Source organism: Phyllobates terribilis, unplaced genomic scaffold, assembly GCF_046119375.1.
Source record: "Phyllobates terribilis strain yellow unplaced genomic scaffold, ASM4611937v1 Scaffold_3__8_contigs__length_932513732, whole genome shotgun sequence".
Classification (NCBI taxonomy): domain Eukaryota; kingdom Metazoa; phylum Chordata; class Amphibia; order Anura; family Dendrobatidae; genus Phyllobates; species Phyllobates terribilis.
The window spans coordinates 633,339,609-633,365,905 of record NW_027362763.1 but is presented as its reverse complement, the minus strand read 5'-3'; positions in this window follow the sequence as shown (position 1 = coordinate 633,365,905).

Below are 26,297 nucleotides of genomic sequence, written 5' to 3'. Positions count from 1 at the left end.
CTAAATTTTTGAAAATTTCACTTTTTTGTGAAAATATCCACTAAATGAGGGTATAATATGTGTGAGGGTACCCCAGGAGAGTTCCAAATGTGTGTGGGTAGAATATTTCTCCCACGGGGTAAAATTGAAAAAAGTTGAAAACATCTTTTTTTTGGACTTAGTCATTTTTCCGGCGTTTATCAGACTTTCAGATAGCGCAAATGTCAGTGAGCGTTCCGATTTTAGTTCCAGAGCGATTCGCCCAATGAGTCCTTGATATTTAGTCGTTTTCAGCCAACTTTCTGGATTTTTTAAATTTCACTTTTTTGTGAAAATATCCACTAAATGAGGGAATAATATGTGTGAGGGTACCTCAGGAGAGTTAAAAATGTGTGTGGGTGGAATATAAATCACACGGGGGTAAAATTGAAAAAAGTTTAAAAAATTTTTTTTTTGGACTTAGTCATTTTTCTGGCGTTTATCAGACTTTCAGATTTGGCAAATATCAGGGAGCATTCCGATTTCAGTTCCAGAGCTATTCGCCCAATGAGTCCTTGATATTTAGTCGTTTTCAGCCAATTTTCTGAATTTTTGAAAATTTCACTTTTTTGTGAAAATATGCACTAAAAGAGGGTATAATATGTGTGAGGGTACCCCAGGAGAGTTCCAAATGTGTGTGGGTAGAATATTTATCCCACGGGGTAAAATTGAAAAAAGTTGAAAAAATTATTTTTTTGGACTTAGTCATTTTTCTGGCGTTTATCAGACTTTCAGATAGGGGAAATGTCAGTGAGCATTCCGATTTCAGTTCCAGAGCGATTCGCCCAATGAGTCCTTGATATTTAGTCGTTTTCAGACAATTTTCTGGATTTTTGAAAATTTCACTTTTTTGTGAAAATATCCACTAAATGAGGGAATAATATGTGTGAGGGTACCCCAGAAGAGTTCCAAATGTGTGTGGGTAGAATATATATACCACGGGGGTAAAATTGAAAAAAGTTGAAAACATCTTTTTTTTGGACTTAGTCATTTTTCCGGCGTTTATCAGACTTTCAGATAGGGCAAATGTCAGTGAGCGTTCCGATTTCAGTTCCAGAGCGATTCGCCCAATGAGTCCTTGATATTTAGTCATTTTCAGGCAATTTTCTGGATTTTTGAAAATTTCACTTTTTTGTGAAAATATCCACTAAATGAGGGAATAATATGTGTGAGGGTACCCCAGGAGAGTTCCAAATGTGTGTGGGTAGAATATATATCCCAAGGGGGTAAAATTGAAAAAAGTTGAAAAATTATTTTTTTTTTATTTAGTCATTTTTCTGGCGTTTATCAGACTTTCAGATAGGGGAAATGTCTGTGAGCATTCTGATTTCAGTTCCAGAGCGACTCGCCCAATGAGTCCTTGATATTTAGTCATTTTCAGCCATTTTTCTGAATTTTTGAAAATTTCACTTTTTTGTGAAAATATCCACTAAATGAGGGAATAATATGTGTGAGGGTACCCCAGGAGAGTTAAAAATGTGTGTGGGTAGAATATATATCCCACGGGGGTAAAATTGAAAAAAGTCTAAAAAATTTTTTTTTTGGACTTAGTCATTTTTCTGGCGTTTATCAGACTTTCAGATTTGGGAAATATCAGAGAGCATTCCGATTTCAGTTCCAGAGCGATTCGCCCAATGAGTCCTTGATATTTAGTCGTTTTCAGCCAATTTTCTAAATTTTTGAAAATTTCACTTTTTTGTGAAAATATCCACTAAATGAGGGTATAATATGTGTGAGGGTACCCCAGGAGAGATCCAAATGTGTGTGGGTAGAATATTTATCCCACGGGGTAAAATTGAAAAAAGTTGAAAACATCTTTTTTTTGGACTTAGTCATTTTTCCGGCGTTTATCAGACTTTCAGATAGCGCAAATGTCAGTGAGCGTTCCGATTTTAGTTCCAGAGCGATTCGCCCAATGAGTCCTTGATATTTAGTCGTTTTCAGCCAACTTTCTGGATTTTTTAAATTTCACTTTTTTGTGAAAATATCCACTAAATGAGGGAATAATATGTGTGAGGGTACCTCAGGAGAGTTAAAAATGTGTGTGGGTGGAATATAAATCACACGGGGGTAAAATTGAAAAAAGTTTAAAAAATTTTTTTTTTGGACTTAGTCATTTTTCTGGCGTTTATCAGACTTTCAGATTTGGCAAATATCAGGGAGCATTCCGATTTCAGTTCCAGAGCTATTCGCCCAATGAGTCCTTGATATTTAGTCGTTTTCAGCCAATTTTCTGAATTTTTGAAAATTTCACTTTTTTGTGAAAATATGCACTAAAAGAGGGTATAATATGTGTGAGGGTACCCCAGGAGAGTTCCAAATGTGTGTGGGTAGAATATTTATCCCACGGGGTAAAATTGAAAAAAGTTGAAAAAATTATTTTTTTGGATTTAGTCATTTTTCTGGCGTTTATCAGACTTTCAGATAGGGGAAATGTCAGTGAGCATTCCGATTTCAGTTCCAGAGCGATTCGCCCAATGAGTCCTTGATATTTAGTCGTTTTCAGCCAATTTTCTGGATTTTTGAAAATTTCACTTTTTTGTGAAAATATCCACTAAATGAGGGAATAATATGTGTGAGGGTACCCCAGAAGAGTTCCAAATGTGTGTGGGTAGAATATATATACCACGGGGGTAAAATTGAAAAAAGTTGAAAACATCTTTTTTTTGGACTTAGTCATTTTTCCGGCGTTTATCAGACTTTCAGATAGGGCAAATGTCAGTGAGCGTTCCGATTTCAGTTCCAGAGCGATTCGCCCAATGAGTCCTTGATATTTAGTCATTTTCAGGCAATTTTCTGGATTTTTGAAAATTTCACTTTTTTGTGAAAATATCCACTAAATGAGGGAATAATATGTGTGAGGGTACCCCAGGAGAGTTCCAAATGTGTGTGGGTAGAATATATATCCCAAGGGGGTAAAATTGAAAAAGTTGAAAAATTATTTTTTTTTTATTTAGTCATTTTTCTGGCGTTTATCAGACTTTCAGATAGGGGAAATGTCTGTGAGCATTCTGATTTCAGTTCCAGAGCGATTCGCCCAATGAGTCCTTGATATTTAGTCATTTTCAGCCAATTTTCTGAATTTTTGAAAATTTCACTTTTTTGTGAAAATATCCACTAAATGAGGGAATAATATGTGTGAGGGTACCCCAGGAGAGTTAAAAATGTGTGTGGGTAGAATATATATCCCACGGGGGTAAAATTGAAAAAAGTCTAAAAAATTTTTTTTTTGGACTTAGTCATTTTTCTGGCGTTTATCAGACTTTCAGATTTGGGAAATATCAGAGAGCATTCCGATTTCAGTTCCAGAGCGATTCGCCCAATGAGTCCTTGATATTTAGTCGTTTTCAGCCAATTTTCTAAATTTTTGAAAATTTCACTTTTTTGTGAAAATATCCACTAAATGAGGGTATAATATGTGAGAGGGTACCCCAGGAGAGTTCCAAATGTGTGAGGGTAGAATATTTATCCCACGGGGTAAAATTGAAAAAAGTTGAAAAAATTATTTTTTTGGACTTAGTCATTTTTCCGGAGTTTATCAGACTTTCAGATAGCGCAAATGTCAGTGAGCGTTCCGATTTTAGTTCCAGAGCGATTCGCCCAATGAGTCCTTGATATTTAGTCGTTTTCAGCCAATTTTCTGGATTTTTGAAAATTTCACTTTTTTGTGAACATATCCACTAAATGAGGGAATAATATGTGTGAGGGTACCCCAGGAGAGTTAAATATGTGTGTGGGTAGAATATATATCCCATGGGGGTAAAATTGAAAAAAGTTTAAAAACTTTTTTTTTTGGACTTAGTCATTTTTCCGGCGTTTATCAGACTTTCAGATAGGGGAAATGTCAGTGAGCGTTCTGATTTCATTTCCAGAGCGATTCGCCCAATGAGTCCTTGATATTTAGTCGTTTTCAGCCAATTTTCTGGATTTTTGAAAATTTCACTTTTTTGTGAACATATCCACTAAATGAGGGAATAATATGTGTGAGGGTACCCCAGGAGAGTTAAATATGTGTGTGGGTAGAATATATATCCCATGGGGGTAAAATTGAAAAAAGTTTAAAAATTTTTTTTTTGGACTTAGTCATTTTTCTGGCGTTTATCAGACTCTCAGATAGGGGAAATGTTAGTGAGCGTTCTGATTTCATTTCCAGAGCGATTCGCCCAATGAGTCCTTGATATTTAGTTGTTTTCAGCCAATTTTCAGGATTTTTGAAAATTTCACTTTTTTGTGAAAATATCCACTAAATGAGGGAATAATGTGTGTGAGGGTACCCCAGGAGAGTTAAAAATGTGTGTGGGTAGAATATTTATCCCACGGGGGTAAAATTGAAAAAAGTTGAAAAAATTTTTTTTTTGGACTTAGTCATTTTTCTGGCGTTTATCAGACTTTCAGATTTGGGAAATATCAGTGAGCATTCCGATTTCAGTTCCAGAGCGATTCGCCCAATGAGTCCTTGATATTTAGTCGTTTTCAGCCAATTTCCTAAATTTTTGAAAATTTCACTTTTTTGTGAAAATATCCACTAAATGAGGGTATAATATGTGTGAGGGTACCCCAGGAGAGTTCCAAATGTGTGTGGGTAGAATATATATCCCACGGGGTAAAATTTAAAAAAGTTGAAAAAATTATTTTTTTGGACTTAGTCATTTTTCCGGCGTTTATCAGACTTTCAGATAGCGCAAATGTCAGTGAGCGTTCCGATTTTAGTTCCAGAGCGATTCGCCCAATGAGTCCTTGATATTTAGTCGTTTTCAGCCAATTTTCTGGATTTTTGAAAATTTCACTTTTTTGTGAAAATATCCACTAAATGAGGGAATAATATGTGTGAGGGTACCCCAGGAAAGTTAAAAATGTGTGTGGGTAGAATATATATCCCACGGGGGTAAAATTGAAAAAAGTTGAAAAAATTATTTTTTTGGACTTAGTCATTTTTCCGGTGTTTATCAGACTTTTTAGAGAGAGGAAATGTCAGTGAGCGTTCTGATTTCAGTTCCAGAGCGATTCGCCCAATGAGTCCTTGATATTTAGTCGTTTTCAGCCAATTTTCTGGATTTTTGAAAATTTCACTTTTTTGTGAACATATCCACTAAATGAGGGAATAATATGTGTGAGGGTACCCCAGGAGAGTTAAATATGTGTGTGGGTAGAATATATATCCCATGGGGGTAAAATTGAAAAAAGTTTAAAAACTTTTTTTTTTGGACTTAGTCATTTTTCCGGCGTTTATCAGACTTTCAGATAGGGGAAATGTCAGTGAGCGTTCTGATTTCATTTCCAGAGCGATTCGCCCAATGAGTCCTTGATATTTAGTCGTTTTCAGCCAATTTTCTGGATTTTTGAAAATTTCACTTTTTTGTGAACATATCCACTAAATGAGGGAATAATATGTGTGAGGGTACCCCAGGAGAGTTAAATATGTGTGTGGGTAGAATATATATCCCATGGGGGTAAAATTGAAAAAAGTTTAAAAATTTTTTTTTTGGACTTAGTCATTTTTCTGGCGTTTATCAGACTCTCAGATAGGGGAAATGTTAGTGAGCGTTCTGATTTCATTTCCAGAGCGATTCGCCCAATGAGTCCTTGATATTTAGTTGTTTTCAGCCAATTTTCAGGATTTTTGAAAATTTCACTTTTTTGGGAAAATATCCACTAAATGAGGGAATAATATGTGTGAGGGTACCCCAGGAGAGTTAAAAATGTGTGTGGGTAGAATATTTATCCCACGGGGGAAAAATTGAAAAAAGTTTAAAAACTTTTTTTTTTGGACTTAGTCATTTTTCCGGCGTTTATCAGACTTTCAGATAGGGGAAATGTCAGTGAGCATTCTGATTTCAGTTCCAGAGCGATTCGCCCAATGAGTCCTTGATATTTAGTAGTTTTCAGCCAATTTTCTGGATTTTTGAAAATTTCCCTTTTTTGTGAAAATATCCACTAAATGAGGGAATAATGTGTGTGAGGGTACCCCAGGAGAGTTAAAAATGTGTGTGGGTAGAATATTTATCCCACGGGGGTAAAATTGAAAAAAGTTGAAAAAATTTTTTTTTTGGACTTAGTCATTTTTCTGGCGTTTATCAGACTTTCAGATTTGGGAAATATCAGTGAGCATTCCGATTTCAGTTCCAGAGCGATTCGCCCAATGAGTCCTTGATATTTAGTCGTTTTCAGCCAATTTCCTAAATTTTTGAAAATTTCACTTTTTTGTGAAAATATCCACTAAATGAGGGTATAATATGTGTGAGGGTACCCCAGGAGAGTTCCAAATGTGTGTGGGTAGAATATATATCCCACGGGGTAAAATTTAAAAAAGTTGAAAAAATTATTTTTTTGGACTTAGTCATTTTTCCGGCGTTTATCAGACTTTCAGATAGCGCAAATGTCAGTGAGCGTTCCGATTTTAGTTCCAGAGCGATTCGCCCAATGAGTCCTTGATATTTAGTCGTTTTCAGCCAATTTTCTGGATTTTTGAAAATTTCACTTTTTTGTGAAAATATCCACTAAATGAGGGAATAATATGTGTGAGGGTACCCCAGGAAAGTTAAAAATGTGTGTGGGTAGAATATATATCCCACGGGGGTAAAATTGAAAAAAGTTGAAAAAATTTTTTTTTTGGACTTAGTCATTTTTCCGGTGTTTATCAGACTTTTTAGAGAGAGGAAATGTCAGTGAGCGTTCTGATTTCAGTTCCAGAGCGATTCGCCCAATGAGTCCTTGATATTTAGTCGTTTTCAGCCAATTTTCTGGATTTTTGAAAATTTCACTTTTTTGTGAACATATCCACTAAATGAGGGAATAATATGTGTGAGGGTACCCCAGGAGAGTTAAATATGTGTGTGGGTAGAATATATATCCCATGGGGGTAAAATTGAAAAAAGTTTAAAAACTTTTTTTTTTGGACTTAGTCATTTTTCCGGCGTTTATCAGACTTTCAGATAGGGGAAATGTCAGTGAGCGTTCTGATTTCATTTCCAGAGCGATTCGCCCAATGAGTCCTTGATATTTAGTTGTTTTCAGCCAATTTTCAGGATTTTTGAAAATTTCACTTTTTTGGGAAAATATCCACTAAATGAGGGAATAATATGTGTGAGGGTACCCCAGGAGAGTTAAAAATGTGTGTGGGTAGAATATTTATCCCACGGGTTAAAATTGAAAAAAGTTTAAAAACTTTTTTTTTTGGACTTAGTCATTTTTCCGGTGTTTATCAGACTTTCAGATAGGGGAAATGTCAGTGAGGGTTCTGATTTCAGTTCCAGAGCGATTCGCCCAATGAGTCCTTGATATTTAGTAGTTTTCAGCCAATTTTCTGGATTTTTGAAAATTTCCCTTTTTTGTGAAAATATCCACTAAATGAGGGAATAATGTGTGTGAGGGTACCCCAGGAGAGTTAAAAATGTGTGTGGGTAGAATATATATCCCACGGGGGTAAAATTGAAAAAAGTTGAAAAAATTTTTTTTTTGGACTTAGTCATTTTTCTGGCGTTTATCAGACTTTCAGATTTGGGAAATATCAGTGAGCATTCCGATTTCAGTTCCAGAGCGATTCGCCCAATGAGTCCTTGATATTTAGTCGTTTTCAGCCAATTTCCTAAATTTTTGAAAATTTCACTTTTTTGTGAAAATATCCACTAAATGAGGGTATAATATGTGTGAGGGTACCCCAGGAGAGTTCCAAATGTGTGTGGGTAGAATATATATCCCACGGGGTAAAATTTAAAAAAGTTGAAAAAATTATTTTTTTGGACTTAGTCATTTTTCCGGCGTTTATCAGACTTTCAGATAGCGCAAATGTCAGTGAGCGTTCCGATTTTAGTTCCAGAGCGATTCGCCCAATGGGTCCTTGATATTTAGTCGTTTTCAGCCAATTTTCTGGATTTTTGAAAATTTCACTTTTTTGTGAAAATATCCACTAAATGAGGGAATAATATGTGTGAGGGTACCCCAGGAGAGTTAAAAATGTGTGTGGGTAGAATATATATCCCACGGGGGTAAAATTGAAAAAAGTTGAAAAAATTATTTTTTTGGACTTAGTCATTTTTCCGGTGTTTATCAGACTTTTTAGAGAGGGGAAATGTCAGTGAGCGTTCTGATTTCAGTTCCAGAGCGATTCGCCCAATGAGTCCTTGATATTTAGTCGTTTTCAGCCAATTTTCTGGATTTTTGAAAATTTCACTTTTTTGTGAACATATCCACTAAATGAGGGAATAATATGTGTGAGGGTACCCCAGGAGAGTTAAATATGTGTGTGGGTAGAATATATATCCCATGGGGGTAAAATTGAAAAAAGTTTAAAAACTTTTTTTTTTGGACTTAGTCATTTTTCTGGCGTTTATCAGACTCTCAGATAGGGGAAATGTTAGTGAGCGTTCTGATTTCATTTCCAGAGCGATTCGCCCAATGAGTCCTTGATATTTAGTTGTTTTCAGCCAATTTTCAGGATTTTTGAAAATTTCACTTTTTTGGGAAAATATCCACTAAATGAGGGAATAATATGTGTGAGGGTACCCCAGGAGAGTTAAAAATGTGTGTGGGTAGAATATTTATCCCACGGGGGAAAAATTGAAAAAAGTTTAAAAACTTTTTTTTTTGGACTTAGTCATTTTTCCGGCGTTTATCAGACTTTCAGATAGGGGAAATGTCAGTGAGCGTTCTGATTTCAGTTCCAGAGCGATTCGCCCAATGAGTCCTTGATATTTAGTAGTTTTCAGCCAATTTTCTGGATTTTTGAAAATTTCCCTTTTTTGTGAAAATATCCACTAAATGAGGGAATAATGTGTGTGAGGGTACCCCAGGAGAGTTAAAAATGTGTGTGGGTAGAATATATATCCCACGGGGGTAAAATTGAAAAAAGTTGAAAAAATTTTTTTTTTGGACTTAGTCATTTTTCTGGCGTTTATCAGACTTTCAGATTTGGGAAATATCAGTGAGCATTCCGATTTCAGTTCCAGAGCGATTCGCCCAATGAGTCCTTGATATTTAGTCGTTTTCAGCCAATTTCCTAAATTTTTGAAAATTTCACTTTTTTGTGAAAATATCCACTAAATGAGGGTATAATATGTGTGAGGGTACCCCAGGAGAGTTCCAAATGTGTGTGGGTAGAATATATATCCCACGGGGTAAAATTTAAAAAAGTTGAAAAAATTATTTTTTTGGACTTAGTCATTTTTCCGGCGTTTATCAGACTTTCAGATAGCGCAAATGTCAGTGAGCGTTCCGATTTTAGTTCCAGAGCGATTCGCCCAATGGGTCCTTGATATTTAGTCGTTTTCAGCCAATTTTCTGGATTTTTGAAAATTTCACTTTTTTGTGAAAATATCCACTAAATGAGGGAATAATATGTGTGAGGGTACCCCAGGAGAGTTAAAAATGTGTGTGGGTAGAATATATATCCCACGGGGGTAAAATTGAAAAAAGTTGAAAAAATTATTTTTTTGGACTTAGTCATTTTTCCGGTGTTTATCAGACTTTTTAGAGAGGGGAAATGTCAGTGAGCGTTCTGATTTCAGTTCCAGAGCGATTCGCCCAATGAGTCCTTGATATTTAGTCGTTTTCAGCCAATTTTCTGGATTTTTGAAAATTTCACTTTTTTGTGAACATATCCACTAAATGAGGGAATAATATGTGTGAGGGTACCCCAGGAGAGTTAAATATGTGTGTGGGTAGAATATATATCCCATGGGGGTAAAATTGAAAAAAGTTTAAAAACTTTTTTTTTTGGACTTAGTCATTTTTCCGGCGTTTATCAGACTTTCAGATAGGGGAAATGTCAGTGAGCGTTCTGATTTCATTTCCAGAGCGATTCGCCCAATGAGTCCTTGATATTTAGTTGTTTTCAGCCAATTTTCAGGATTTTTGAAAATTTCACTTTTTTGGGAAAATATCCACTAAATGAGGGAATAATATGTGTGAGGGTACCCCAGGAGAGTTAAAAATGTGTGTGGGTAGAATATTTATCCCACGGGGGTAAAATTGAAAAAAGTTTAAAAACTTTTTTTTTTGGACTTAGTCATTTTTCCAGCGTTTATCAGACTTTCAGATAGGGGAAATGTCAGTGAGCGTTCTGATTTCAGTTCCAGAGCGATTCGCCCAATGAGTCCTTGATATTTAGTAGTTTTCAGCCAATTTTCTGGATTTTTGAAAATTTCCCTTTTTTGTGAAAATATCCACTAAATGAGGGAATAATGTGTGTGAGGGTACCCCAGGAGAGTTAAAAATGTGTGTGGGTAGAATATATATCCCACGGGGGTAAAATTGAAAGAAGTTGAAAAACTTTTTTTTTTGGACTTAGTCATTTTTCTGGCGTTTATCAGACTTTCAGATTTGGGAAATATCAGTGAGCATTCCGATTTCAGTTCCAGAGCGATTCGCCCAATGAGTCCTTGATATTTAGTCGTTTTCAGCCAATTTCCTAAATTTTTGAAAATTTCACTTTTTTGTGAAAATATCCACTAAATGAGGGAATAATATGTGTGAGGGTACCCCAGGAGAGTTCCAAATGTGTGTGGGTAGAATATATATCCCACGGGGTAAAATTTAAAAAAGTTGAAAAAATTTTTTTTTTGGACTTAGTCATTTTTCCGGCGTTTATCAGACTTTCAGATAGCGCAAATGTCAGTGAGCGTTCCGATTTTAGTTCCAGAGCGATTCGCCCAATGAGTCCTTGATATTTAGTCGTTTTCAGCCAATTTTCTGGATTTTTGAAAATTTCACTTTTTTGTGAAAATATCCACTAAATGAGGGAATAATATGTGTGAGGGTACCTCAGGAGAGTTAAAAATGTGTGTGGGTGGAATATAAATCACACGGGGGTAAAATTGAAAAAAGTTGAAAACATTTTTTTTTTTAACTTAGTCATTTTTCCGGTGTTTATCAGACTTTCAGAGAGGGGAAATGTCAGTGAGCGTTCTGATTTCAGTTCCAGAGCGATTCGCCCAATGAGTCCTTGATATTTAGTCGTTTTCAGCCAATTTTCTGGATTTTTGAAAATTTCACTTTTTTGTGAACATATCCACTAAATGAGGGAATAATATGTGTGAGGGTACCCCAGGAGAGTTAAATATGTGTGTGGGTAGAATATATATCCCATGGGGGTAAAATTGAAAAAAGTTTAAAAACTTTTTTTTTTGGACTTAGTCATTTTTCTGGCGTTTATCAGACTCTCAGATAGGGGAAATGTTAGTGAGCGTTCTGATTTCATTTCCAGAGCGATTCGCCCAATGAGTCCTTGATATTTAGTTGTTTTCAGCCAATTTTCTGGATTTTTGAAAATTTCACTTTTTTGGGAAAATATCCACTAAATGAGGGAATAATATGTGTGAGGGTACCCCAGGAGAGTTAAAAATGTGTGTGGGTAGAATATTTATCCCACGGGGGTAAAATTGAAAAAAGTTTAAAAACTTTTTTTTTTGGACTTAGACATTTTTCCGGCGTTTATCAGACTTTCAGATAGGGGAAATGTCAGTGAGCGTTCTGATTTCAGTTCCAGAGCGATTCGCCCAATGAGTCCTTGATATCTAGTCGTTTTCAGCCAATTTCCTAAATTTTTGAAAATTTCACTTTTTTGTGAAAATATCCACTAAATGAGGGTATAATATGTGTGAGGGTACCCCAGGAGAGTTCCAAATGTGTGTGGGTAGAATATATATCCCACGGGGTAAAATTCAAAAAAGTTGAAAAAATTATTTTTTTGGACTTAGTCATTTTTCCGGCGTTTATCAGACTTTCAGATAGGGCAAATGTCAGTGAGCATTCCGATTTCAGTTCCAGAGCGATTCGCCCAATGAGTCCTTGATATCTAGTCGTTTTCAGCCAATTTCCTAAATTTTTGAAAATTTCACTTTTTTGTGAAAATATCCACTAAATGAGGGTATAATATGTGTGAGGGTACCCCAGGAGAGTTCCAAATGTGTGTGGGTAGAATATATATCCCACGGGGTAAAATTCAAAAAAGTTGAAAAAATTATTTTTTTGGACTTAGTCATTTTTCCGGCGTTAATCAGACTTTCAGATAGGGCAAATGTCAGTGAGCATTCCGATTTCAGTTCCAGAGCGATTCGCCCAATGAGTCCTTGATATCTAGTCGTTTTCAGCCAATTTCCTAAATTTTTGAAAATTTCACTTTTTTGTGAAAATATCCACTAAATGAGGGTATAATATGTGTGAGGGTACCCCAGGAGAGTTCCAAATGTGTGTGGGTAGAATATATATCCCACGGGGTAAAATTCAAAAAAGTTGAAAAAATTATTTTTTTGGACTTAGTCATTTTTCCGCCGTTTATCAGACTTTCAGATAGGGCAAATGTCAGTGAGCATTCCGATTTCAGTTCCAGAGCGATTCGCCCAATGAGTCCTTGATATTTAGTCGTTTTCAGCCAATTTTCTGGATTTTTGAAAATTTCACTTTTTTGTGAAAATATCCACTAAATGAGGGAATAATATGTGTGAGGGTACCCCAGGAGAGTTCCAAATGTGTGTGGGTAGAATATATATCCCACGGGGGTAAAATTGAAAAAAGTGAAAAAAAATATTTTGGGGGACTTAGTCATTTTTCCGGCGTGTATCAGACTTTCAGATAGGGCAAATGTCAGTGAGCGTTCAGATTTCAGTTCCAGAGTGGTTCGACCAATGAGTCCTTGATAATTAGTCGTTTTCAGCCAATTTTCTGGATTTTTGAAAATTTCACTTTTTTGTGAAAATATCCACTAAATGAGGGAATAATATGTGTGAGGGTACCCCAGGAGAGTTCCAAATGTGTGTGGGTATAATATATATCCCAAGGGGGTAAAATTGAAAAAAGTTGAAAAATTATTTTTTTTGGACTTAGTCATTTTTCCGGCGTTTATCAGACTTTCAGATAGGGGAAATATTAGTGAGCGTTCTGATTTCAGTTCCAGAGCGATTCGCCCAATGAGTCCTTGATATTTAGTCGTTTTCAGCCAATTTTCTGGATTTTTGAAAATTTCACTTTTTTGTGAAAATATCCACTAAATGAGGGAATAATATGTGTGAGGGTACCCCAGGAGAGTTCCAAATGTGTGTGGGTAGAATATATATCCCACGGGGGTAAAATTGAAAAAAGTGAAAAAAAATATTTTGGGGGACTTAGTCATTTTTCCGGCGTGTATCAGACTTTCAGATAGGGCAAATGTCAGTGAGCGTTCAGATTTCAGTTCCAGAGTGGTTCGACCAATGAGTCCTTGATAATTAGTCGTTTTCAGCCAATTTTCTGGATTTTTGAAAATTTCACTTTTTTGTGAAAATATCCACTAAATGAGGGAATAATATGTGTGAGGGTAACCCAGGAGAGTTCCAAATGTGTGTGGGTAGAATATATATCCCACGGGGGTAAAATTGAAAAAAGTTGAAAAATTTTTTTTTTTGGACTGTCATTTTTCCGGCGTTTATCAGACTTTCAGATAGGGGAAATGTCAGTGAGCGTTCCGATTTCAGTTCCAGAGCGATTCGCCCAATGAGTCCTTGATATTTAGTCGTTTTCAGACAATTGTCTGGATTTTGAAAATTTTACTTTTTTGTGAAAATATCCACTAAATGAGGGAATAATATGTGTGAGGGTACCCCAGGAGAGTTCCAAATGTGTGTGGGTAGAAAATATATCCCACGGGGGTAAAATTGAAAAAAGTTTAAAAACTTTTTTTTTTGGACTTAGTCATTTTTCCGGCGTTTATCAGACTTTCAGATAGGGGAAATGTCAGTGAGCGTTCTGATTTCAGTTCCAGAGCGATTCACCCAATGAGTCCTTGATATTTAGTAGTTTTCAGCCAATTTTCTGGATTTTTGAAAATTTCCCTTTTTTGTGAAAATATCCACTAAATGAGGGAATAATGTGTGTGAGGGTACCCCAGGAGAGTTAAAAATGTGTGTGGGTAGAATACATATCCCACGGGGGTAAAATTGAAAAAAGTTGAAAAAATTTTTTTTTTGGACTTAGTCATTTTTCTAGCGTTTATCAGACTTTCAGATTTGGGAAATATCAGTGAGCATTCCGATTTCAGTTCCAGAGCGATTCGCCCAATGAATCCTTGATATTTAGTCGTTTTCAGCCAATTTTCTGGATTTTTGAAAATTTCACTTTTTTGTGAAAATATCCTCTAAGTGAGGGAATAATATGTGTGAGGGTACCCCAGGAGAGTTAAAAATGTGTGGGTAGAATATATATCCCACAGGAGTAAAATTGAAAAAAGTTGAAAAAAATTTTTTTTTAGACTTAGTCATTTTTCCGGCGTTTTTCAGACTTTCAGATAGGGGAAATGTCAGTGAGCGTTCCGATTTCAGCTCCAGAGCGATTCGCCCAATGAGTCCTTGATATTTACTTGTTTTCAGCCAATTTTCTGGATTTTTGAAAATTTCTCTTTTTTTGTTTAAATATCCACTAAATGAGGGAATAATATGTGTGAGGGTACCCCAGCAGAGTTCCAAATGTGTGTGGGTAGAATATATATCCCACGGGGTAAAATTGAAAAAAGTTAAAAAAAATTTTTTTTGGACTTAGTCATTTTTCTGGCGTTTATCAGACTTTCAGATAGGCGAAATGTCAGTGAGCGTTCTGATTTCAGTTCCAGAGTGATTCGTCCAATGAGTCCTTGATATTTACTTGTTTTCAGCCAATTTTCTGAATTTTTGAAAATTTCTCGTTTTTTGTGAAAATATCCACTAAATGAGGGAATAATATGTGTGAGGGTACCCCAGGAGAGTTCCAAATGTGTGTGGGTAGAAAATATATCCCACGGGGGTAAAATTGAAAAAAGTTTAAAAAAATTTTTTTTTGGACTTAGTCATGTTTCTGGCGTTTTTAAGACTTTCACATAGGGGAAATGTCAGTGAGCATTCTGATTTCAGTTCCAGAGCGATTCGCCCAATGAGTCCTTGATATCTAGTCGTTTTCAGCCAATTTTCTGGATTTTTGAAAATTTCACTTGTTTGTGAAAATATCCACTAAATGAGGGAATAATATGTGTGAGGGTACCCCAGGAGAGTTAAAAATGTGTGTGGGTAGAATATATATCCCACGGGGGTAAAATTGAAAAAAGTTGAAAAATTTTTTTTTTTTGGACTTCGTCATTTTTCCGGCGTTTATCAGACTTTCAGATAGGGGAAATGTCAGTGAGCGTACTGATTTCAGTTCCAGAGTGATTCGTCCAATGAGTCCTTGATATTTACTTGTTTTCAGCCAATTTTCTGAATTTTTGAAAATTTCTCTTTTTTTGTGAAAATATCCACTAAATGAGGGAATAATATGTGTGAGGGTACCCCAGGAGAGTTAAAAATGTGTGTGGGTAGAATATATATCCCACGGGGTAAAATTGAAAAAAGTTAAAAAAAATAATTTTTTGAACTTAGTCATTTTTCCGGCGTTCATCAGACTTTCAGATAGGGGAAATATCAGTGAGCGTTCCGATTTCAGTTCCAGAGCGATTCGCCCAATGAGTCCTTGATAGTTACTTGTTTTCAGCCAATTTTCTGGATTTTTGAAAATTTCACTTTTTTGTGAAAATATCCTCTAAATGAGGGAATAATATGTGTGAGGGTACCCCAGGAGAGTTCCAAATGTGTGTGGGTAGAATATATATCCCACGGGGGTAAAATTGAAAAAAGTTGAAAAAAATTTTTTTTTTTGACCTAGTCATTTTTCCGGCGTTCATCAGACTTTCAGATAGGGGAAATGTCAGTGAGCGTTCTGATTTCAGTTCCAGAGTGATTCGCCCAATGAGTCCTTGATATTTAGTCGTTTTCAGCCAATTTTCTGGATTTTTGAAAATTTCACTTTTTTGTGAAAATATGCACTAAATGAGGGAATAATATGTGTGAGGATACCCCAGGAGAGTTAAAAATGTGTGTGGGTAGAATATATATCCCGCGGGGTAAAATTGAAAAAAGTTGAAAAAAATTATTTTTTGAACTTAGTAATTTTTCCGGCGTTTTTCAGACTTTCAGATAGGGGAAATGTCAGTGAGCGTTCCGATTTCAGTTCCAGAGCGATTCGCCCAATGAGTCCTTGATATTTACTTGTTTTCAGCCAATTTTCTGGATTTTTTAACATTTCACTTTTTTGTGAAAATATCCACTAAATGAGGGAATAATATGTGTGAGGGTACCCCAGGAGAGTTCCAAATGTGTGTGGGTAGAATATATATCCCACGGGGGTAAAATTGAAAAAAGTTGAAATTTTTTTTTTTTTTGTACTTAGTCATTTTTCCGGCGTTTATCAGACTTTCAGATAGGGGAAATGTCAGTGAGCATTCCGATTTCAGTTCCAGAGCGATTCGCCCAATGAGTCCTTGATATTTAGTCGTTTTCAGCCAATTTTCTGGATTTTTGAAAATTTCACTTTTTTGTGAAAATATCCACTAAATGAGGGAATAATATGTGTGAGGGTAACCCAGGAGGGTTAAAAATGTGTGTGGGTAGAATATATATCCCACGGGGTAAAATTGAAAAAAGTTAAAAAAAAATTTTTTTTGGACTTAGTAATTTTTCCGGCGTTTATCAGACTTTCAGATAGGGCCAATGTCAGTGAGCGTTCCGATTTCAGTTCCAGAGCGATTCGCCCAATGAGTCCTTGATATTTATTTGTTTTCAGCCAATTTTCTGGATTTTTGAAAATTTTACTTTTTTGTGAAATATCCTCTAAATGAGGGAATAAAATGTGTGAGGGTACCCCAGGAGAGTTCCAAATGTGTGTGGGTAGAATATATATCCCACGGGGGCAAAATTGAAAAAAATTAAAAAAATATATTTTTTTGGACTTAGTCATTTTTCCGGCGTTTATCAGACTTTCAGATAGGGGAAATGTCAGTGAGCGTTCTGATTTCAGTTCCAGAGCGATTCGCCCAATGAGTCCTTGATATTTAGTCATTTTCAGCCAATTTTCTGGATTTTTGAAAATTTCACTTTTTTGTGAAATATCCTCTAAATGAGGGAAAAAAATGTGTGAGGGTATCCCAGGAGAGTTCCAAATGTGTGTGGGTAGAATATATATCCCACGGGGTAAAATTGAAAAAAGTTGAAAAAAATTATTTTTTGAACTTAGTCATTTTTCCGGCGTTTATCAGACTTTCAGATAGGGGAAATGTCAGTGAGCGTTTCGATTTCAGCTCCAGAGCGATTCGCCCAATGAGTCCTTGATATTTAGTCGTTTTCAGCCAATTTTCTGGATTTTTGAAAATTTCACTTTTTTGTGAAAATATCCACTAAATGAGGGAAAAAAATGTGTGAGGGTATCCCAGGAGAGTTCCAATTGTGTGTGGGTAGAATATATATCCCACGGGGTAAAATTGAAAAAAGTTAAAAAAATTTTTTTTTTGGACTTAGTAATTTTTCCGGCGTTTATCAGACTTTCAGATAGGGCCAATGTCAGTGAGCGTTCCGATTTCAGTTCCAGAGCGATTCGCCCAATGAGTCCTTGATATTTATTTGTTTTCAGCCAATTTTCTGGATTTTTGAAAATTTTACTTTTTTGTGAAATATCCTCTAAATGAGGGAATAAAATGTGTGAGGGTACCCCAGGAGAGTTCCAAATGTGTGTGGGTAGAATATATATCCCACGGGGGCAAAATTGAAAAAAATTAAAAAAATATATTTTTTTGGACTTAGTCATTTTTCCGGCGTTTATCAGACTTTCAGATAGGGGAAATGTCAGTGAGCGTTCTGATTTCAGTTCCAGAGCGATTCGCCCAATGAGTCTTTGATATTTAGTCATTTTCAGCCAATTTTCAGGATTTTTGAAAATTTCACTTTTTTGTGAAATATCCTCTAAATGAGGGAAAAAAATGTGTGAGGGTATCCCAGGAGAGTTCCAAATGTGTGTGGGTAGAATATATATCCCACGGGGTAAAATTGAAAAAAGTTGAAAAAAATTATTTTTTGAACTTAGTTATTTTTCCGGCGTTTATCAGACTTTCAGATAGGGGAAATGTCAGTGAGCATTCCGATTTCAGCTCCAGAGCGATTCGCCCAATGAGTCCTTGATATTTAGTCGTTTTCAGCCAATTTTCTGGATTTTTGAAAATTTCACTTTTTTGTGAAAATATCCACTAAATGAGGGAAAAAAATGTGTGAGGGTATCCCAGGAGAGTTCCAATTGTGTGTGGGTAGAATATATATCCCACGGGGTAAAATTGAAAAAAGTTGAAAAAAATTATTTTTTGAACTTAGTCATTTTTCCGGCGTTTATCAGACTTTCAGATAGGGGAACTGTCAGTGAGCGTTCCGATTTCAGTTCCTGAGCGATTCGCCCAATGAGTCCTTGATATTTATTTGTTTTCAGCCAATTTTCTGGATTTTTGAAAATTTTACTTTTTTGTGAAATATCCTCTAAATGAGGGAATAAAATGTGTGAGGGTACCCCAGGAGAGTTCCAAATGTGTGTGGGTAGAATATATATCCCACGGGGGCAAAATTGAAAAAAATTAAAAAAATATATTTTTTTGGACTTAGTCATTTTTCCGGCGTTTATCAGACTTTCAGATAGGGGAAATGTCAGTGAGCGTTCTGATTTCAGTTCCAGAGCGATTCGTCCAATGAGTCCTTGATATTTAGTTATTTTCAGCCAATTTTCTGGATTTTTGAAAATTTCACTTTTTTGTGAAATATCCTCTAAATGAGGGAAAAAAATGTGTGAGGGTATCCCAGGAGAGTTCCAAATGTGTGTGGGTAGAATATATATCCCACGTGGTAAAATTGAAAAAAGTTGAAAAAAATTATTTTTTGAACTTAGTCATTTTTCCGGCGTTTATCAGACTTTCAGATAGGGGAAATGTCAGTGAGCGTTCCGATTTCAGTTCCAGAGCGATTCGCCCAATGAGTCTTTGATATTTAGTCGTTTTCAGCCAATTTTCTGGATTTTTGAAAATTTCACTTTTTTGTGAAAATATCCACTAAATGAGGGAATAATATGTGTGAGGGTAACCCAGGAGGGTTAAAAATGTGTGTGGGTAGAATATATATCCCACGGGGTAAAATTGAAAAAAGTTAAAAAATTTTTTTTTTTGGACTTAGTAATTTTTCCAGCGTTTATCAGACTTTCAGATAGGGCCAATGTCAGTGAGCGTTCCGATTTCAGTTCCAGAGCGATTCGCCCAATGAGTCCTAGATATTTATTTGTTTTCAGCCAATTTTCTGGATTTTTGAAAATTTTACTTTTTTGTGAAATATCCTCTAAATGAGGGAATAAAATGTGTGAGGGTACCCCAGGAGAGTTCCAAATGTGTGTGGGTAGAATATATATCCCACGGGGGCAAAATTGAAAAAAATTAAAAAAATATATTTTTTTGGACTTAGTCATTTTTCCGGCGTTTATCAGACTTTCAGATAGGGGAAATGTCAGTGAGCGTTCTGATTTCAGTTCCAGAGCGATTCGTCCAATGAGTCCTTGATATTTAGTCATTTTCAGCCAATTTTCTGGATTTTTGAAAATTTCACTTTTTTGTGAAAATATCCACTAAATGAGGGAATAATATGTGTGAGGGTAACCCAGGAGGGTTAAAAATGTGTGTGGGTAGAATATATATCCCACGGGGTAAAATTGAAAAAAGTTAAAAAAAATTTTTTTATGGACTTAGTAATTTTTCCGGCGTTTATCAGACTTTCAGATAGGGCCAATGTCAGTGAGCGTTCCGATTTCAGTTCCAGAGCGATTCGCCCAATGAGTCCTTGATATTTATTTGTTTTCAGCCAATTTTCTGGATTTTTGAAAATTTTACTTTTTTGTGAAATATCCTCTAAATGAGGGAATAAAATGTGTGAGGGTACCCCAGGAGAGTTCCAAATGTGTGTGGGTAGAATATATATCCCACGGGGGCAAAATTGAAAAAAATTAAAAAAATATATTTTTTTGGACTTAGTCATTTTTCCGGCGTTTATCAAACTTTCAGATAGGGGAAATGTCAGTGAGCGTTCTGATTTCAGTTCCAGAGCGATTCGTCCAATGAGTCCTTGATATTTAGTCATTTTCAGCCAATTTTCTGGATTTTTGAAAATTTCACTTTTTTGTGAAATATCCTCTAAATGAGGGAAAAAAATGTGTGAGGGTATCCCAGGAGAGTTCCAAATGTGTGTGGGTAGAATATATATCCCACGGGGTAAAATTGAAAAAAGTTGAAAAAAATTATTTTTTGAACTTAGTCATTTTTCCGGCGTTTATCAGACTTTCAGATAGGGGAAATGTCAGTGAGCGTTCCGATTTCAGTTCCAGAGCGATTCGCCCAATGAGTCTTTGATATTTAGTCGTTTTCAGCCAATTTTCTGGATTTTTGAAAATTTCACTTTTTTGTGAAAATATCCACTAAATGAGGGAATAATATGTGTGAGGGTAACCCAGGAGGGTTAAAAATGTGTGTGGGTATAATATATATCCCACGGGGTAAAATTGAAAAAAGTTAAAAAAATATTTTTTTTGGACTTAGTATTTTTTCCGGCGTTTATCAGACTTTCAGATAGGGCCAATGTCAGTGAGCGTTCCGATTTCAGTTCCAGAGCGATTCGCCCAATGAGTCCTTGATATTTATTTGTTTTCAGCCAATTTTCTGGATTTTTGAAAATTTTACTTTTTTGTGAAATATCCTCTAAATGAGGGAATAAAATGTGTGAGGGTACCCCAGGAGAGTTCCAAATGTGTGTGGGTAGAATATATATCCCACGGGGGCAAAATTGAAAAAAATTAAAAAAATATATTTTTTTGGACTTAGTCATTTTTCCGGCGTTTATCAGACTTTCAGATAGGGGAAATGTCAGTGAGCGTTCTGATTTCAGTTCCAGAGCGATTCGTCCAATGAGTCCTTGATATTTAGTCATTTTCAGCCAATTTTCTGGATTTTTGAAAATTTCACTTTTTTGTGAAATATCCTCTAAATGAGGGAAAAAAATTTGTGAGGGTATCCCAGGAGAGTTCCAAATGTGTGTGGGTAGAATATATATCCCACGGGGTAAAATTGAAAAAAGTTGAAAAAAATTATTTTTTGAACTTAATCATTTTTCCGGCGTTTATCAGACTTTCAGATAGGGGAAATGTCAGTGAGCGTTCTGATTTCAGTTCCAGAGCGATTCGCCCAATGAGTCTTTGATATTTAGTCGTTTTCAGCCAATTTTCTGGATTTTTGAAAATTTCACTTTTTTGTGAAAATATCCACTAAATGAGGGAATAATATGTGTGAGGGTAACCCAGGAGGGTTAAAAATGTGTGTGGGTAGAATATATATCCCACGGGGTAAAATTGAAAAAAGTTAAAAAAATATTTTTTTTGGACTTAGTAATTTTTCCGGCGTTTATCAGACTTTCAGATAGGGCCAATGTCAGTGAGCGTTCCGATTTCAGTTCCAGAGCGATTCGCCCAATGAGTCCTTGATATTTATTTGTTTTCAGCCAATTTTCTGGATTTTTGAAAATTTTACTTTTTTGTGAAATATCCTCTAAATGAGGGAATAAAATGTGTGAGGGTACCCCAGGAGAGTTCCAAATGTGTGTGGGTAGAATATATATCCCACGGGGGCAAAATTGAAAAAAATTAAAAAAATATATTTTTTTGGACTTAGTCATTTTTCCGGCGTTTATCAGACTTTCAGATAGGGGAAATGTCAGTGAGCGTTCTGATTTCAGTTCCAGAGCGATTCGCCCAATGAGTCCTTGATATTTAGTCATTTTCAGCCAATTTTCTGGATTTTTGAAAATTTCACTTTTTTGTGAAATATCCTCTAAATGAGGGAAAAAAATGTGTGAGGGTATCCCAGGAGAGTTCCAAATGTGTGTGGGTAGAATATATATCCCACGGGGTAAAATTGAAAAAAGTTGAAAAAAATTATTTTTTGAACTTAGTCATTTTTCCGGGGTTTATCAGACTTTCAGATAGGGGAAATGTCAGTGAGCGTTCCGATTTCAGCTCCAGAGCGATTCGCCCAATGAGTCCTTGATATTTAGTCGTTTTCAGCCAATTTTCTGGAGTTTTGAAAATTTCACTTTTTTGTGAAAATATCCACTAAATGAGGGAATAATATGTGTGAGGGTAACCCAGGAGGGTTAAAAATGTGTGTGGGTAGAATATATATCCCACGGGGGCAAAATTGAAAAAAATTAAAAAAATATATTTTTTGGACTTAGTCATTTTTCCGGCATTTATCAGACTTTCAGATAGGGGAAATGTCAGTGAGCGTTCTGATTTCAGTTCCAGAGCGATTCGCCCGATGAGTCCTTGATATTTATTTGTTTTCAGCCAATTTTCTGGATTTTTGAAAATTTTACTTTTTTGTGAAATATCCTCTAAATGAGGGAATAAAATGTGTGAGGGTATCCCAGGAGAGTTCCAAATGTGTGTGGGTAGAATATATATCCCACGGGGTAAAATTGAAAAAAGTTGAAAAAAAATATTTTTTGAACTTAGTCATTTTTCCGGCGTTTATCAGACTTTCAGATAGGGGAAATGTCAGTGAGCGTTCCGATTTCAGCTCCAGAGCGATTCGCCCAATGAGTCCTTGATATTTAGTCGTTTTCAGCCAATTTTCTGGATTTTTGAAAATTTCACTTTTTTGTGAAAATATGCACTAAATGAGGGAATAATATGTGTGAGGGTACCCTAGGAGAGTTAAAAATGTGTGTGGGTAGAATATATATCCCACGGGCTAAAATTGAAAAAAGTTAAAAAAAATTTTTTTTTGTGCTTAGTCATTTTTCCGGCGTTTATCAGACTTTCAGATAGGGCAAATGTCAGTGAGCATTCTGATTTCAGTTCCAGAGCGATTAGCCCAATGAGTCCTTGATATTTAGTCGTTTTCAGCCAATTTTCTGGATTTTTGAAAATTTCACTTTTTTGTGAAAATATCCACTAAATGAGGGAATAATATGTGTGAGGGCACCCCAGCAGAGTTCCAAATGTGTGTGGGTAGAATATAAATCCCACGGGGGTAAAATTGAAAAAAGTTGAAAAATTTTTTTTTTTGGACTGTCATTTTTCTGGCGTTTATCAGACTTTCAGATAGGGGAAATGTCAGTGAGCGTTCTGATTTCAGTTCCAGAGCGATTCGCCCAATGAGTCCTTGATATTTAGTCATTTTCAGCCAATTTTCTGGATTTTTGAAAATTTCACTTTTTTGTGAAAATATCCACTAAATGAGGGAATAATATGTGTGAGGGTAACCCAGGAGGGTTAAAAATGTGTGTGGGTAGAATATATATCCCACGGGGTAAAATTGAAAAAAGTTAAAAAAAATTTATTTTTTGGACTTAGTAATTTTTCCGGCGTTTATCAGACTTTCAGATAGGGCCAATGTCAGTGAGCGTTCCGATTTCACTTCCAGAGCGATTCGCCCAATGAGTCCTTGATATTTATTTGTTTTCAGCCAATTTTCTGGATTTTTGAAAATTTCACTGTTTTGTGAAAATATCCACTAAATGAGGGAATAATATGTGTGAGGGTAACCCAGGAGAGTTCCAAATGTGTGTGGGTAGAATATATATCCCACGGGGTAAAATTGAAAAAAGTTGAAAAAAATTATTTTTTGAACTTAGTCATTTTTCCGGCGTTTATCAGACTTTCAGATAGGGGAAATGTCAGTGAGCGTTCCGATTTCAGCTCCAGAGCGATTCGCCCAATGAGTCCTTGATATTTAGTCGTTTTCAGCCAATTTTCTGGATTTTTGAAAATTTCACTTTTTAGTGAAAATATCCTCTAAATGAGGGAAAAAAATGTGTGAGGGTATCCCAGGAGAGTTCCAATTGTGGGTGGGTAGAATATATATCCCACGGGGTAAAATTTAAAAAAGTTGAAAAAAATTATTTTTTGAACTTAGTCATTTTTCCGGCGTTTATCAGACTTTCAGATAGGGGAAATGTCAGTGAGCGTTCTGATTTCAGTTCCAGAGCGATTCGCCCAATGAGTCCTTGATATTTAGTCATTTTCAGCCAATTTTCTGGATTTTTGAAAATTTCACTTTTTTGTGAAAATATCCACTAAATGAGGGAATAATATGTGTGAGGGTAACCCAGGAGGGTTAAAAATGTGTGTGGGTAGAATATATATCCCACGGGGGCAATATTGAAAAAAATTAAAAAAATATATTTTTTTGGACTTAGTCATTTTTCCGGCGTTTATCAGACTTTCAGATAGGGGAAATGTCAGTGAGCGTTCTTATTTCAGTTCCAGAGCGATTCGCCCAATGAGTCCTTGATATTTAGTCATTTTCAGCCAATTTTCTGGATTTTTGAAAATTTCACTTTTTTGTGAAATATCCTCTAAATGAGGGAAAAAAATGTGTGAGGGTATCCCAGGAGAGTTCCAAATGTGTGTGGGTAGAATATATATCCCACGGGGTAAAATTGAAAAAAGTTGAAAAAAATTATTTTTTGAACTTAGTCATTTTTCCGGCGTTTATCAGACTTTCAGATAGGGGAAATGTCAGTGAGCGTTCCGATTTCAGTTCCAGAGCGATTCGCCCATTGAGTCTTTGATATTTAGTCGTTTTCAGACAATTTTCTGGATTTTTGAAAATTTAACTTTTTGTGAAAATATCCACTAAATGAGGGAATAATATGTGTGAGGGTAACCCAGGAGGGTTAAAAATGTGTGTGGGTAGAATATATATCCCACGGGGGTAAAATTGAAAAAAGTTGAAAAAATTTTTTTTTTGGACTTAGTCATTTTTCCGGCGTTTATCAGACTTTCAGATAGGGGAAATGTCAGTGAGCGTTCTGATTTCAGTTCCAGAGCGATTCGCTCAATGAGTCCTTGATATTTAGTCGTTTTCAGCCAATTTTCTGGATTTTTGAAAATTTCAGTTTTTTGTGAAAATATCCACTAAATGAGGGAATAATATGTGTGAGGGTACCCTAGGAGAGTTCCAAATGTGTGTGGGTAGAATATATATCCCACGGGGTAAAATTGAAAAAAGTTGAAAAAAATTATTTTTTGAACCTAGTCATTTTTCCGGCGTTTATCAGACTTTCAGATAGGGGAAATGTCAGTGAGCGTTCCGATTTCAGTTCCAGAGCGATTCGCCCAATGAGTCTTTGATATTTAGTCGTTTTCAGCCAATTTTCTGGATTTTTGAAAATTTAACTTTTTGTGAAAATATCCACTAAATGAGGGAATAATATGTGTGAGGGTAACCCAGGAGGGTTAAAAATGTGTGTGGGTAGAATATATATCCCACGGGGGTAAAATTGAAAAAAGTTGAAAAAATTTTTTTTTTGGACTTAGTCATTTTTCCGGCGTTTATCAGACTTTCAGATAGGGAAAATGTCAGTGAGCGTTCCGATTTCAGTTCCAGAGTGATTTGCCCAATGAGTCCTTGATATTTAGTCGTTTTCAGCCAATTTTCTGGATTTTTGAAAATTTCACTTTTTAGTGAAAATATCCTCTAAATGAGGGAAAAAAATGTGTGAGGGTATCCCAGGAGAGTACCAATTGTGTGTGGGTAGAATATATATCCCACGGGGTAAAATTGAAAAAAGTTGAAAAAAATTATTTTTTGAACTTAGTCATTTTTCCGGCGTTTATCAGACTTTCAGATAGGGGAAATGTCAGTGAGCGTTCCGATTTCAGTTACAGAGCGATTCGCCCAATGAGTCCTTGATATTTATTTGTTTTCAGCCAATTTTCTGGATTTTTGAAAATTTTACTTTTTTGTGAAATATCCTCTAAATGAGGGAATAAAATGTGTGAGGGTACCCCAGGAGAGTTCCAAATGTGTGTGGGTAGAATATATATCCCACGGGGGAAAATTGAAAAAAATTAAAAAAATATATTTTTTTGGACTTAGTCATTTTTCCGGCGTTTATCAGACTTTCAGATAGGGGAAATGTCAGTGAGCGTTCTGATTTCAGTTCCAGAGCGATTCGCCCAATGAGTCTTTGATATTTAGTCGTTTTCAGCCAATTTTCTGGATTTTTGAAAATTTCAGTTTTTTGTGAAAATATCCACTAAATGAGGGAATAATATGTGTGAGGGTACCCTAGGAGAGTTCCAAATGTGTGTGGGTAGAATATATATCCCACGGGGGTAAAATTGAAAAAAAGTTGAAAATTTTTTTTTTTTGGACTTAGTCATTTTTCCGGCGTTTATCAGACTTTCAGATAGGGCCAATGTCAGTGAGCGTTCCGATTTCAGTTCCAGAGCGATTCGCCCAATGAGTCCTTGATATTTACTTTTTTACAGCCAATTTTCTGAATTTTTGAAAATTTCTCTTTTTTTGTGAAAATATCCACTAAATGAGGGAATAATATGTGTGAGGGTACCCCAGGAGAGTTCCAAATGTGTGTGGGTAGAAAATATATCCCACGGGT